The 16600-nt window shown below is 42.3% G+C and overlaps 1 long non-coding RNA gene across 1 annotated transcript; it reads right to left on the bottom strand.

Annotated features, from left to right (window-relative positions):
* Positions 1–2291: 2291 nt before the first annotated feature.
* Positions 2292–7256, bottom strand: LOC139041704 (uncharacterized). The gene is made up of 3 exons (XR_011497420.1): positions 6864–7256; positions 5017–5178; positions 2292–4573 (listed from the first exon to the last, which is right to left on the bottom strand). It is a non-coding gene; the product is annotated as an uncharacterized lncRNA (long non-coding RNA).
* Between the last annotated feature and the right edge of the window lie 9344 nt (positions 7257–16600).

The following is a 16600-nucleotide window of genomic DNA, read 5'->3' as shown; positions in this document are numbered from 1 at the left end:
GATGATTTGGATGCAAGTCAGTGGGGGGTGGGGAGGAATCTCCTCATTTTCTTGTACAAGGTTAAGGACAGCCCAGTTGGCTCCCAGCTATGATTCAGGGGTTCTCTCCTCAAGAAGCACAACTTGAATGGGGAATAAGGAACTAGCTAAATGGAAGAAGGTCTCACATTTGTGTTTTATTGGGTATTTCATTTGTCTCCTCTTCTTGGCTCTTCACAAAACTATGGTTACCCTTTCTTAATAAAATCACTCACCTAACTAGGAATAGAAGGGGACTTTTTCAAGCTGATAAAGGCCATCTGTGGAAACCCACAGCTAACAGCATACTTACTGCCTTCTCCCTAAGATCAGGAACGAGACTAAGATGTCTACATCAACCACATCTATTCAGTATTGTACTGGAAGGTCTATTCAGAGTTAGACAATGAGAAGAAAGAAAAGACATCCAGATTGGAATGGAAGAAGTAAAACTATTTATTATGAGATGACATAATTTTGTATATAGAAAATCCTAAGGAATCCACTAAAAACTTATTAGAACTAATGAGTTCAGCAAGGTGGCAGGATACAAGATCAATACATGAAAATCAATTGCATTCTATATACCAACAATGAGCAATCCAAAAATGAAATTAAGAAAACAACTTTATTTACAAAGCATCAAAAAGAATAAAATACCTAAGAATAAATTTAACCAAGGAGGTGAAATATTTGTACACAAAAATTACAAAATATTATTGAAAGAATAAATCCTAAATAAGTGTAAAGACATTTTCCATTCATAGATCAAAAGCTTTAATATTGTTAAGATGACAGTGCTTTGAAATTGATCTATAGGGTCAATGCAATCCCTATCAAAATCCCAGTTGCCCTTTTTCTGGCAGAAATTGACAAGCTGATCCGGAAATTACCTAGATTTAGTCCAACTCAAGGTTAAGGGCATAGTCCTCTGAAAGACTGTCCTCATTTCAGACACCAGTCACAAGTCCAGGGATACCCAGGACCATCCTCCCTTCTGACCAGCTTGGTACAAACTCAGGGGTTCCCACAACCATCCTCAGGTTTGGTAATTCACTAGAATGACTCACAGAAGTCAGGAAAGCACCGTACTTAGAACTACAGTTTTATTATAGCAAAAGGTTACAAATTAGAACCAGCTGAAGGGAGAGACACATTGGGTGACATCTGGGAGGGTTCCAAATGCACAGCTTCTGCTGTCCTTAGGGATGTGCCACCCTCCTGGCATCAAAGTGTGACAGTACTCAAAGCGTATTGTCAAACAGGGAAGCTTACCCAAGCTTCCAGAGTCTGACTGAGGCTTCATTACATGCGTATGGTTGATTGAATCTTGGGCCACACGGTTAAACTCAATCTTCAGCCTCCTTCCCCTTCCCAGAGGTCGGGCTGACATCATGATGCTCAAAGCCCCGACATGCTAATCACACAGTTGGTCTCCCTGGAATGACCAACCCCATCCTGAGTCATCTCCTTAGCATAAACTATCTAGGGGACCACCATGAGTCTCCTCGTTAGCCTAAAGTATCAGGTGTGGTCCAAGGGGCCAAACATGAATAACAAAGACACTCCTATCACACAGGAAATTCCAAGAGTTTAGAAGTTACCTCCCAGAAACTGGGGACAAAGGCCAGCCAAATGCTAGATTACACAGAAATGCAAAGAACCCAGAGTAGCCCAAACAATGTTGAAAAAGAACAAAGTTAGAGGACTCAAAATTCCTGTCTTCAAAACTTGCTTCAAAGCTACAGTAATCCAGACAGTATTGTACTGGCATAGGAATGGACATATAGGTCAATGAAATAAAATGGAGAATCCAGAAATAAACCCTTACCCTTATATTTACAGGAAATTGATTATCTACAAGGGTATCAAAATAATTCAATGGGGAAAGAATAGTCTTTTCAACAAATGGTGCTAGGATATCCACATGCAAAAGAATAAAGTTGGTCTTCTACCTGACATTATATAAAGAAAATTAACAGGGCTGCCCTGGTGGCATAGTGGTTAAGTTTACTCGCTCAGCTTCAGCGGCCTGGGGTTCACAGGTTCGGATCCCAGGTGTGGACCTAGACACCGCTCATCAAGCCATGCTGTGGTGGCATCCCACATACAAAGCAGAGGGCGATTGGCATGGATGTTAGCTCAGGGCCAATCTTCCCCCTCCTCCACCAAAAAATAAGCAAAGGATTTGAACATTTCCTGAGAGAGAGAGAGAGAGAGAGATTTCCTAAGAGAGACATTTATTGGGAGAATATATACAAATGAACAACAAGCACATGAAAAGATGTTTATTATCACTTTTCACTAGGGAAGTGCAAATCAAAACCACAACAGGATACAAATTCACACTAACAATAATGGCTAAAATAAAAAAGACAGGTAATAACAAATGTTGATGAGGATGTGGAGAAATTGGAACCCTCATTCATTAGTTGTAAATTGGTGCAGACACTTTGGAAAACAGTTCGGAAGTTTCTCAAAATGTACGTAACCCAATAATTCTATTCCTGGGTATATACCCAAGAGAACTGAAAACACATGTCCACACAAAAACTTGTGAATAAGTGTCCACAGCAGCATTAGTCACAATAGCCAAGAAGTAAAAGCAATTGAAATGTCCATCAACTGATGAATGGGTACACAAAACTTGGTGTACAGAATGAAATATTATTCAGCCATAAAAAGGAATGAAATACTAATACATGCTACAACACGGTTGAATCTCAAAAACATTATGCTAAGTGAAAGAAGCCAAACAAAAAGTCCACGTGTGTGACTGCATTTATAGGAAATATCCAGAATATGCAAATCCATAGAGGGAAAAAGTGGATTAGCTGTTGCCAGGGGTGGGGATGGAGGGATTGTGGAGTGACCACCAAAGGGTACAGGGTTTTTTGGGGGGTAATAAAGATGTTCTACAATGAGATGTTGATGATGGTCGCACAATTCTGTGGATATACTAAATACTCCTAAATTGTACACTTTAAAGAATGGTGAATTTTATGATACATATATATATTACAAGATACATGTATATATATATATTTTTTTTTAATTTATTTTATTTTTACATTTTCTCCCCAAAGCCCGCCAGCACATAGTTGTATATTTTTAGTTGTGTGTCCTTCTAGTTGTGGCATGTGGGACACCACCTCAGTATGGCCTGATGAGTGGTGCCATGTCCGTGCCCAGAATCCAAACCTGTGAACAGTGAAACCCTGGGCTGCCCAAGCAGAGCACACGAACTTAACCACTCGGCCATGGGGCCGGCCCCTATATATATATATCTTAATAAAGCTGATATTAAAAAATAATAATAATTGCTTCCCGGGGCAATGTTATGTCTTGACTGGAACATCAGTGTTGTTTCTTCACGAAAAAACAATTAGGGAGCCTTGTTACGGAGTGAGCAGGATCGTAGCTATCTTAGATTTTCAGGGGTTCAAGTTGGAGGGCCTCGCTCCAAAGGAGCCCCAAATGAGAGAGAAAATTCAGGAGGAGATGCTAATTTGAGGAGGAAGAGGATGACTTCAGGTGTAGAATAAAGATAAGATAAATTACTGCGTTCCATTTCAAATATAAATAAATGCATCACACACAGGGAGGAAAAAAAGGTAAAACAAATAGTTTTCTGTCATTTCATATATCTATCCTAGAATTGGCCTCGCCTTAGTATTGCTTAATTTTGTGCTCCACCTCAGTTGATAAGAATGAGTCTCAGAGTAACTGCCCAGTAGCTGTCAGGGCGTCTGGATCCTGCTTTGTGATTTCTCTGATCAAATCTCCTTTCTCCACACAGACTGCGTGGGCCTCTCTCTGTCTCGTCGTCTCTTTCCTTCTTCCAGTGCAGGCTTCCTCTCTCGGCTTCTCCTCTCCCTTGGATGGTGGGCACACATGAGGCCCGTATGTCTGCCTGCATGCTTCGAGTCAACCCGCCCCCGGTGACGGCTCTGTGCGCTTCAGCAACGTCGTCCCTCTCCACCCGCGGTGGGAAGTCAGAGCGCTTTACACTACAGCACATCCAAGTCAATGAAAATTAAATCATCATATACAAATAAAGACTAAAATAACAGCAGGTATATTTAGCGACATTCGGCTTATTTGACGATTACAATAGACTCTATTTGAAGTAACTTCGTGGGTATATTCTGAGTCCTTAGGAAAAGAGGAGCAACACGTTCTAGATGTTACAGCTGGTTCTACAGTAAAGCAAGAGATGGCTTGTTCTGGTGGCCGATGGCCTCAGTCCACCACAACTGAAAGGCGACCTCCTCTAACTAGGGATAGACACACCACTTATTCTGACCCTCCAACACAGCTCTTCCACGTATTTTCAAGAGAAAAGCCATATCCAGTTGCATTTTACCTCCTGCCACAAGAGAAAGTTGGGGGAATTAAATATAATTAAGCAAGTTGACCTCTTAGGACGATCATTTCATTCCAGTGAGCAGGGAGGGGCCTTGTGCTTCACGGTGGGAGGTGCTCTGTAAAGACGCAGACCGTCCAGACTGCAGAGGAGGCGGTCCAGCTCTCTGGATCTGCTCCCTAAAAATCCCTGAAAAGGATAGGATTATACCAGATAATTCCAACATCGTTTTTACCCCTGAAGTCACAGGTTAAGTGCTTACTGTGTCACATGGTAGAGTCGGGGGGACAGCACATCTAATTGTGTCTCTTGGTAGTGACAGTAGCCTTTCCAAGAGATGATGCTCATTTTAGTTTCGATCGTGATAAGCAGTTATGATATTTACATGGGTAAATAGAAATGTGACCTACGTTTTACCATAATCATACCTAAATCCCTTCTCAATCAATTCATGCTGTAGCTAACTCACATACCATAATGATTCATGCACCATCATGTGTTAAAATCTTTCATCCTCTAGGATGCCACGGTGCTATGGTGTACTTTGTACGGAGGGTGCTGAGGAGGCCCCCTTGGGGGAAGTATGGTATCTTTGGGTCCCACTGTGACCATGAAACTATGGAATGACCTACCAGCCTCGGGGCTTCGAAACATTTTAAAGCTCAACGTTCTTTAAAACTTTTTGAGGGGCAGGCCTGATGGTGTAGTGGTTGACTTTGCGCTCCATTTTCGTGGCCTGGGGTTCACGGGTTCCGATCCCAGTCGTGGACCTACACATCCCGCATCAGGCCATGCTGTGGTGGCATGCCATATACAAAAGGGAGGAAGATTGGCACAGATGTTAGCTCAGTGACAATCTTCTTCACCAAAAAAAAGAAAGAAAACTTTTTGAAAAGTTTGACATCCAAAAGAGTAACATAAAGAACAACATAATGACTCCTCTGTGCTAACCAGCGACCTTCAGAAATAAAACATTACAAATACAGGTGAGATGTCCAGGGCCCCTGCCCAGCTGCATCCCTCTCCCTGTGAGAGGGTCAGTATCTGGCGTGACTTTTTGTTTTTCTCCAATTAATTCGTACACATAATTCATTTATGCAGAATACACAAAAGCAAAATTTTATCAATATAAATAAGGACAATAAAGATGTTTAATGAAGAAAAAACTTTTTCATCTGGGATTGTGGATGATAACTGGAGTCCTTTAACAGCTTCAAGACATCGGGGATGTCCCAAAAGACCGTGGCACTGTGTTAGGGGACAATTGTCGGCCACTTGGATTGTTTCCAGCATCTTGATTTGGTAAACAGGGGCTCAAATAAGCTTGTGTGTGTGTGTGTGTGTGTGTGTGTGTGTGTAAATAGATCAATATCAATATAGATATGCAGACATAGATCTTAATATACTATGGCATTTATTTCTAAAGGAAAGATTCCTCCAAAGTTTAGGTGCTAGGTCAAAGACTCCATGTATTCTTAATTTTAATGGATATTGCCAGATACATTCCAAGGAGCTATATATTTGGAATTGAAGGTTTCTATGTCTGAAGCACCATTATGGAATTCTGGAGTTTCCTGGAACATTCTGAAGACCATTGGCCATGGGGTTTTAGGCATTATGTTTCTACCATGGTTGCCTGTGTGTCCTTGTCTAAATGTGAAACTCTATAAAATATCTTGGTGTCCTGTCTGTGATAAAAAATGGAGTAATAAGGAAAAATGTCTGGCTGGATACTAGAAAACTGAGTGCAGGCCTGACTTCCTGTCTTCCTGGGCTAAGTGGCTCGTTGAAAAATGGAAGTAGGTCTCTAGAAGGAGGTAAAAGGAAATTTTATTTGTCCTGCATTTCAGTACAGGCGTTGACAGTATATATAGAGAGATGGGGAAGTGATGGAGGAGAGCCGTTCCTGGTTATTGAAAGAGACAACGCTTCGGGCTTCTGCTGCTGATGCAAATAAGGGCCCCTCCGGGAACACAGTGTCCCAGCATGGGTTTGTGCAAAACTAGATGAAACAAACAACTTTAAAAAAAAATCAGAATCACACATTCTTCTCTAAAGTAACTTCTCAAAGTCAACATAAGCAAGACTAGATAAAATGGAATAGTTGTGAAATGAAGTTTGGAACACATTCTTTGTGGAAAAACTGACCGTAGCTCATAGAAACACTTGGTCTTAAAGAAGTTAAGAAGCAAATTTGGAACAAATCAAAAGACACAAGACATTCATGCCTGCTGCCCTGGACTTTTAGGTCCACCCTGAACTCTGACCAAACCATTTTCTTCGTAAACCTGTCATCTCTCGCGGGGTAAACTCAGGCCTTTTAAACAGGCACCAGAGTGTTCCCTTTGCAGTCTCCATAAATAAGTGAGCACATCTCTAACCAATCTCCAGAGCATCTCAGGGAAAGTAGAATGCGGAGAGGGAGAAAAAAGGAAAGAGAGGAAGGAGGGGCGGAGGGAGGGAGAGGAAAGAACCTTACCTGCACGAACATTCGAAGGCTCAAAGCTCGACTTCATGACACGGTGGCATTTCACCAAAAGAAAGCCTCCATCTGGTGCCAAAACGTGAACTGCTGACACTTAAAAAAAGGAAAAAACACAATTAAAATAAACAGCTAAACAAACAAACAAATCTGCAGTAATAAGGCAAATATTGCGATGCACTCAGTAAACCCTTTAGATCATTAATGCCATTATTTATTTAATCTCCAAATTCCATCACATGTGGCAGGCAGGAGCGCTGCTCTTCTTTTCAACTGAAACAGTGCAAAACACAGTCTGGATCCAAGGAAATCTTGCCAAAATGCCTGGCAATGTATCACTTTTTTAAACCTTGTTTTGCTTTTGTGCTCATGGTAACGTTTGCAGCTGTCGACCGTGGCTTCAGGCTGTCTGACTCCCTCGAGAGAATTTATGTGTTTTTCTGCTTCCTCTCCTTATTAGGAGGCAGGAATCTGCGACACCTACTAGAACAAGCACGCATAAAGGGTAATGGCCGGGCCGTTTACGAGCGGTCTGTTCCTGCTCACAGCAGCGCTCGGCCGGCCTGGGCTTCCCCGCGGCAGGTGGGCAGCACTGACCGCCCAGCGCTGCGTCTGTCCTCCCGCCAAGGCAGGGAGAAGAGACTGGAACATCACGGTTCGAATTTCATGAATGCGAAGTATTAGCTGACAAAGGTGAATCAGATTGAAGTAAAAAGAAAACACGAGCTACAAATTTTTTCATAAGAGTGCTGCAGCGGGAGAAAATTTCTCAGATCCTTTTTTTTTTTTTCCTTTTTTCTAAAACGAGGGGGTGTGGGGGTAATTTTATCCTTCAAGGCCTGGGTTAGGGGAATGGGCCCTTCCCAAGAAAGCATGGAAATCCTGGTGTGAGGGAGGCAGTCATTTGGGGAAAAGGATGACTGAGAAGCTCAGCGTGGCCTCTCAGAGCTCTTCACACAGGAGGCCGGGAAGAGGGCAGGGTTAGAAAATCCACACCACCGGCCGAGGTGTCACGGTGGGGTTTGGAGTCCAGACGGAAATTTCAGGAGAACAAAAGGCTTGGAGACAAATTCATTTCTGTTAAAATCACATGTGTGTTCAAGAAAACGTGACCCATGTGTTTTTGATTCGTTCACATTTAGCTCATCAAAATGTTTCCCCGAGCCATGTACACAAAGCTTAAGTCGTTCTTCTTCAAGGTGGACTCCAACCCCGGGAGGGCCAGGTTCAACTTGAAACTTCGAGTCTTGAGGTGTGAGTGGGCTCTCACGGGGAAAAACAGCATTGGCTCCGCTGAGAAGTATTAGGAGGAAGGACACATACATTTCACCTGTGCAGCCTTTGGGTGGGATGTCCTGGGGGAGGGCAACGGGCCAGCATTCTTCTGAGTCTTTGAGCACGATCTGTGCTGTGAAACGAAGAAATTGATGTAAGTGGACTCTAACTAGGATGGCAAGTCAGTCAAGATTTCTCCATCATCGATTCCATTTTTTTCTCATGAACTCAGAGGTTCTTCTTCTCCTTGAATACCCTCTGTGATCTCCCGCCTCACAGATTCCTTCTCACGTGCCTCTTGCTCAGCCCTGGCACGTTCCAGGAGGCCCCAGTGACTGCTGACCTGAACTGAAGTGACATGTGTTTTCAATGTACGGGCCATACACGCCACTATGGCAAATAGCGTGTGCTGTTAAGTCAGAGAACAGGCATTCTGTGTTGAGAAAGAAACTGATGCGTAGCAGGAAAACCCACTGGCACAGAGAAGTGGGCAGGAAGGCAAATACAGCATGTTGGAAGATGGCTAATTAGTTCCCCCCTCTCTCCAGCGTTCTCTGGCTTTTTTCATTGTGGAATGACACTGGAATCGAGAGGGAAAGGACCATGTTTGAGGGTTGCCCAGAGCCGTGCAGAAGAATGCTTCCTCGCCACGGTTCAGGTGACTGACTCCCATCCCCACGCGTTCGCCCAAATGGCGTAAATCTCTGGTTGAGCGGCAAAGGAGAGCTGTGTTTGGCCTTCTGACTCAACTGCTGGCTTATTTTCACATTTTGCTCAGTCATTTCGCGTAGGCTAGCCAAAGCTGCTAATTAAAGAGGGGATGATTTATTTCATAACTTTTCTTTCCCCTTCAGGAAACATAACTCAACTCCAGGCACAGCAAGTTTACCTTGCCCTATTCAATAAATTACACCCAGCTCATTAATAGTTCATTAGGAAGCCTGAAAACCCCGGGACAGGACCTCAAGGAAGGCAGGCGTCAGACGCCTCCAACCCCGAGTGCACCGCAGGCCTGATCCCATGGGCCTTCCGGCCCGCAGGCCCAGGTGCCCGGCCCAGTGATTTTAAGAGGCACGTTCTGCCTGGCACCCCTCTCCTGCACTGAAACCCTCACTCATTTCTTCTTTGTAAGGTGGAGGGGTGGGGAAAACGTCTTTAACCTTCTTCTAGAACTGTCATACATTTTTTTAGGAAAACTACAACACTATGGACAACAAAATCTGAGATCAATACTGAACACATTGATCCACACCAATGAACACATCACTAAAGTTTAACCTCCAAAAACAAGATACCTTTTTTTTTCTTTTAATGAGAGAGAGGCCCAAAAGTGTCTAAGAGTTGACTTAGCCTTTCCATATATAACTAGTAACTGGAGGAGAGCCAGATCATGCCAGCCCCGTAGGTCTCTATATATGGCAAATTAGTTCATCAGGGCAATGCAAGAAGCAAATACATGTACAATGAGAAGTCTAAAACTAATATCCTCTTAAGGTACTTTAGCGGCTCCACGCGTTCCACTAATGTGTGACCTGAGAGTTATATAGGGGACGCTGCTGTTTCTCAGACTTTTAATATTCACACAGATCTCCCGCGGGTCTTGTTCAAAGGCAGATTCTGAAAGGTCCAAGGTGGGACCCAAGAATCTGCATTTCAAACAGGCTCCCAGATGATGCTGATGCTGCTGATCCATGGACCAATTTCTGAGCAGTAAGTGGCTGGGAAACATCACCCCGCTTCTGGAGTTGGCTAGTGGACAGCACTGGTGTGAAAAGGTATAAAAACCAGGTTGCAGTGTGGGTTGTGTTCCTCCTCCTATAAAAACCATCCTCTAGACCAGGGGTTGGCAAACTCTGTCTCTAAAGTGTCAGTAAATGTTTTAGTCTCTGCAGGCCATCTAGCCACGGTTACAACTAGTCAACTCTACACTGTAACACAAAAGCAGCCACTGAAAATACGTAAACAAATGGGTATGGCTACGTTCCAATAAAACTTTATAGAAATAAGCCATGAGCCGCATTTGGCCCTTGGGCTGGAGTTTGCCAACCCCAGTTCTAGAGCAATGGCTTCCAAAACCTGTGGCTGAACGCTCAGAACAGCACACCTCTCTGGTACGTGCTATGTTTATCGTAAATTCTATAATGCCCACTGCACTAACACAAAAATGAAAGACAAAGGGAAAAAATTGCTATAGAAACTAATATTTTGTTTTTCGTCCAAATGGAGTATCTTTTTTATCCCCTGCACATGCACACTCACCTTAGAAACCAGTGAGGTGAGAATTTTTAAAATGTCTTTTCTCCGACAAAAACGATCACATGGATAAGAGTAGTACTGGGGGTTTTCATGGTCTTTGGAGTCCCAGGGCGGGGAACAACCACAATATGTCGAGATCTGACAGCAAGCAAAGTGAAGGAAAGCAGTGAAAAGAGTCATTTATGCAAATTAATATGGTGACATGGTCACGCTTTGGGGCTTAAGAAGTGCTACCTGGCAGGTGCTGAACTGAGCCGGCTCGTGGAGCATCTCACTGAAGGCTCACACGGCCCTCTGCGGAGGGCGACTGTTCTTCCTGTTTCCAGAAGAGAGGACTGAGACTCAGAGAGGCTGGAGCAGGGCAGCACAGTCATTCCTTATTTAGTTAGGTGGTTAGTTGGGGTGTAAACGTCACGTCTGCCTGATTACGAATGCCCTTGCTCTTAACAGCTGCTGTTTACAGCCTCATCAAATCAAGACCATTTTCCAAAATGTTAGTATTTATTTATTACATGATGACATCACACTGATGGAAAATCCTCCTGGTTACAGCGACTGGGTTTAGCAAGGACCCCTGCAAATCACTTCATCCAGCCAAAAGTTGCCCTTGGGGGCGGTGGTCATTTGAGGTCTCCTTGCGGTGCCAGCTAACTTCAAGTCTGCTGTTGGTTTCTTTACAGAGGGTGCTTACTGGCTCTCAAATGTACTGAGAATTCATGCTCATCTGAACAGTCATGTGCTGAAAACCCATTTATTACCAAAACTCAGTCAGAGATGACCAAGTGAGCAAAACCCCATGGCTATTTCTAAACAAGGAGGAGGCGATTCCTAAGATTAATTGTTTCATCTGCTTTACAGAGTTTCTTCTTAAAGATCTGAATCAGTAATAGAGAGGCTATCCATATACTTCATCCAAAAGTCAAAAGTTTGAATATAAACACTGGCATTTGTATAAAGGAAGGTTTTAGAATTATAAATCGTGGCTCTGCAGTTTAGGAGATAAGACTATTGGCATATTAAAAATCTTGTTTCAAACTAAATAATGTATCACGGTAAGTGTGTAGCAATTATATCCAGTAGCAGTGATATTCAGATTGAAGCTCTGTCAGTAAATCTTGGCCAGTTAATCATTAACTATAAATCAAGAGTGAGAGAATTTTTTCAATGAGAGGGACATTGGAGATAGGAGTGCAGATAAATCTAAAAACAATGAGACCAGAGAGTAGAGTGATGAGATCCATGTTTTGAATAAAAATCAGGGCTTTCTGAAACGCTCTGACACGTATCCCTGTTTTCAAGCCTTCTCTTTGTTGGGTTGTCCCCAGGACAGATGTCACTGGAGGTTCAGTCGTTAATAATGCTACTTCAGACATGGCACATTTCAGCATTTTTCTAGAAATACAAATTGTATTTCCAGCCCATCATTCTTCATATTGTCTAATATGCCTTTTAAATGTAAAATTAATAGTCTGTATAGCCCTTCTTACTTATATAATTATCTTATCTCAATGTAAAGATTTACAAGTCTCCTTTCGAATGTTGAAGTATAATCTGTGACCTCGAAAAGGCTATCAAAGATTTCAAAGCAGGCTACAAGAAAATGAAACACTTTCACAGAAAACAGTTATATCAAAAGCAGGATGCCCTTAATTGTTAAACACGTAATAGTAGTTGTTTTTGCACAAATTTTGCATTTTACATAAATCAACTTCATAAAATACTTGAGAGTTAAAGAGTAGACAAGTTCCTTGTAAGTTCTAGGAAAAAAATCACTTATTGTCAATACCAAAACACTCACATGACACGATTACGTGATCTACTTTGCCTACTAAATGAAATATACTACGGATATAGACAAAACCTCCACCCTGAACATCTTCATACTACACTGTCTTGAGTTTAGCTCCTTGGCGCAAAATTTGATGTTCCTTTACAATACTTTTAAGCTTTCCATAAAGTTGTCTACATTCTTTTCACAATTTTTAAATTCCCTTAACAATAGGTGAGGAATTGTTATTCTCTTAATAATAATTTTGTCTTCAAGATTTATCGTTTATCATTATGATTTAGATTAAAAAAATACTTCTCCAACTTTAAAAATACTGCATTTCCGTTAGTGATCTATCCAAAAACTACTGTGATGGCTTCAGAAAGGAAAGTTCAATAGAGATAAAATGTCTGTATTGTACCTGTGCTGTAGGAGAAAAATATTTTTTGATTGTCCAGCATCCAAAACTTTCTTTTTCTTTTTTAGGGGAAATTCCTGATTGTATGTGGTCTTGTGGTGATGCTGTGATCCACACTTAGAATTTTCTTAGAAGCAAGCTGAGAGACAAGAATTCAATTGCAAAGAGTTTATTTTGAAGGTGACTCCAGGAGACAGTGGTGAAAGTGAGGGTAGGTAAGATAGCGAGTGGAAAGAAACTGACACATGCTGCCTTAACAAGCAAGTCAACGCTGTGGGCAACGGGACCTCACTCCCCACACGGAACTCTGGGAAACGGGACCACACAACTCTCAGAGTTTCACACCAGAAGGGTGAGCGAGCTCAGACATCAGTGCTGTGATGGTTCATTTCACGTGTCAACTTGGCGAGGCAAGGGTGCCCACATGTTGAGTCAAACACGAGCCTAACGGTTGCTGTGAAGGTGTTTTTTTAGATGAGGTTAACACTTAAGTCATAGACTTTCAATAAAGCAGATTACCCTCCAAAATATAGTGGGCTTCATCCAATTAGGTGAAGGCCTGAAGAGAAAAAGACTGCCAGCAGACGGAGCTTTGGACCCACACCACAGCGTCGACTCTCCCCTGGATCTCCAACCTATGGGCCTGCCCTGCAAATTTCACACTTGCCAGCCCTACCATTATGCCAGCCAATGTCTTAAAATAGACGTTTCTCTCAGTCTCTCTCTCTCAGTTTCTCTCTCTGTCTCTACACACACACACACACACACACACACACACACACCCGACTGGCTCTGTTTCTCTGGAGAACCCTGACTGATAGAAATATTCTTCAGTCACTGGTTGAAGGCTCCTTCAGGCACAGAGGTACAAGTGCTGGCAGTAAGAAGCTGGGCAGGCTTGCAGTGAAAGGAGGCAGGGGATGACGGCAGGCTGCCAACAGTGGCTGCTAGACTCGCCTCTCGTTACTGAAACCCAAATAATCACTGTCGAGGGGCAGTGGCTTCCAGGGGTCAGTGGTGGAATCTGTATGATACCATATAGAAACGTGGATCCAAACAAAGAAAAGAAGAGTGCGGAAATGATTTGAAAATGAGGGCAAATATAAAAGATATTTATTCTTATTTAACCCCTGTATGAGATAATTGAGTGTCTAAAGCAAAAATAGTACCAATGCACTGTGGTATTTAGAACATCTGTAGAAATCAAATGCATAACAAAACTTGCATGCAGGGTGGGAAGTGGAACTAGAAATACATAGTTGTGGGGTTCTTATACTATGCTTGAAGTGCTATAATATTTTTGAAGGTAGACAGTAATGCATTAAAAATGTAAACTGCAAACCTTAGAGCAACCATTAAAAAAATAGCTACAACTTATGAGGCAATGGTGGATAAAACAGAAGTCTAAAAAATAATATTCAATTAATCCACAAGAAGCCAGGAAAAGAGTTTTTGGGAAACAAAGAATGGATGGGACACACAGAAACAAATATGACAATGGTAGATTATAGCCAATAGGAAGGCTATAATCAAAAGAACAGACAACAGCAAGCATTGGCAAGCATGTGGAGAAATTGGAACCCTGATACGTTGCCGTAGGAGTGTAAAATGGCATAGCCATTTTGACAAACATTTGGAAGTGCCTCGAAATATCAAACACACAGTTACCATATGAGCCAACAATTCCAATTCTAGGTGTATACCCAAGAAAATGAAAACATTTGTCCACTTAAAAACTTGTGCACAAATGTCTATAGCAACATTATTCATAATAGCCCAAAAGTGGAAACGATCCCAACGTCCATCAACTGAAGAGTGAATAAACAAAATACGACATATCCATACAGTGGGAAATTATTCCACAGCAAAAAGGAAAGAAGTATTGATACACGTTGTGACATAGATGGACCGTGAAAACATTATGCTGAGTGAAAGGAGCCAGTCACAAAAGACCACATATGGTATGATGCCATTTATGAGAAAATTGCAGAATAAGCAAATATAAAGACAGGCAGTTGATTAGTGTCTGCACAGGGCTGGTGTCGGGGGAGAATGGGGAGTGACTGCTCGTGGGGTCAGGCTATTTTCTGGGGTGATAAAAATGTTCTAAAATGGAGCTCTGGTGATGTTTGTACAACTCTGTAAATATAATAAAACCCATTGACTTACACACTTTGAGTAAATTATTTGAAATGTGAATTATATCTCAATAAAGTTGTTTTTTTAAAAAAGACAGACTGTCAGATTGGTTAAAAAAAAGCAAAACCCAACTACATACTTCCTACAAGAAAGCACTTAAGATATGAGGCAGTCAAGTGGTGAGAGAGGAGGCTGCCGAGGTGGCACAGACAAGACAATATACAGCCTCAGATGCTGCACTGCAGAGCCTGGATCTTACGCTGAGGGGCCGAGGGCCTTCACAGAGGCGTGTTAAACAGAGAAGTCAGCAACAGGCAGGCCCAGGACTCGGTGCCTGACAGACTGGAGGGCGGCTCACTCTGGCTAGGAGGGCCTCCTTAGGGCTGGTATCCTAAGTGCCAGCATGCCACGAGGGGAGGGTGGGTTTGAGGAGTGAGGAAGCAGAGGCAGGGAGGCCAGAGAGAGGCACATTCACTGATGCTACACGCCTGAGTTCTTGCCCCGTGCTCAAGATACAGCTGCGCTCTCACGGAGCCTGCACTCTGACGTGGGCAGGGGAGGCAGACCATGAACACTGACGCTTGCAAGTGAGTTAGACAATTTCAGGTGTGTGATAAGCGCTAAAAAGAAAGCAAAGTAGAGTAAGGGATACCAGTGACTGGTGCGCTGAGGGCCACTTTAGGTGAGACGATGGTGACCATTGTAACTATTGTGGAGACCAGACAGTTTTTTTTCTTTTTTTTAAAGATTGCACCTGGGCTAACAACCGTTGCCAATCTTCTTTTTTATTTTCCTTCTCCCCGAAGCCCCCCAGTACGTAGTTGTATATCCTAGTCGTGAGTGCCTCTGGGTGCGCTATGTGGGACGCCTGACGAGCGGTGCCATGTCCGCACCCAGGATCCGAACCGGCCAAACCCAGACTGCAGAAGTGGAGCGCGTGAACTGAACCACTCGGCCTCGGGGCCGGCCCCAAGACCAAGACAGTTTTGAGGGTGAAATGGAGTGTTAACAGTAAGTAAAATTGTATAATTTTGGAAATATTTATTTTTCTAGCAATTTTTAAAAGTCAAATTCTGTCTTGAAAAATTAAAATAACACATATCCATATAAAGTCAAAATCTAGAAGTCTTTTTATTGGTTGTCTGAACTTAATAAAACAATTATTCTCAGAAATATGTTTACTTACTTTAATCCTAGACATATATATCTCTATTTCTGTGTCACTAGTAGTTTTCTAAAGATTGTTCTTTAAGCGGTCTTATTTTCTTAATTCACACAGAGACTGCAATCTTCTCCAAATTTGCATTTTACGGTTAATTAATTTGAAATTGTTGAAATCTTCAAATATCTCTTATCTATATATGATCAAATTTTTAACTGAGAAAAAAAAGTTTCTCTCCTGTTAAGTAAAAGATATTTTCAACTCGGTTGTTCCTTTGTTGCAGAAACGTGCAAGTGTTTTAACCTGACTCCCTGGCTGGCTCTGTTAGCAGAAGGGCTGAGCGCACAGGTACACAGTGTTGTCAGATACTTCAGACAGAAGATCAGCTCGTCAAGTCCGGTAACAGCTTATTTCATCCAACTCATGGCAACCAAGTAAAGCTTTTTTAATGTGCATTCTGTGTAAGGTGAAACATCTGTCATTGCTGCGAATACTATTGGAAGTAACTTTAAAACTTCCACATGGAAGATGATATTTATTTTTGCAATGATAATATGAATACAAATTTTGGTTGGAGTGCAAATTAGCTTTCTATTGCTGCTGTTAACAAATTACCGCAACTTAATAGCTTAGAGCAAAACAAATCTATTACCTTACGGCTCTGGAGGGCAGAAGTCTCAGCAGGCTGAAATTAAACTGTCGTCACAGCTGTGTTC

The sequence above is a fragment of the Equus asinus genome, chromosome 23, assembly GCF_041296235.1.
Source record: "Equus asinus isolate D_3611 breed Donkey chromosome 23, EquAss-T2T_v2, whole genome shotgun sequence".
NCBI classification, from domain to species: domain Eukaryota; kingdom Metazoa; phylum Chordata; class Mammalia; order Perissodactyla; family Equidae; genus Equus; species Equus asinus.
This window is presented reverse-complemented; position numbering and strand designations above follow the sequence as displayed.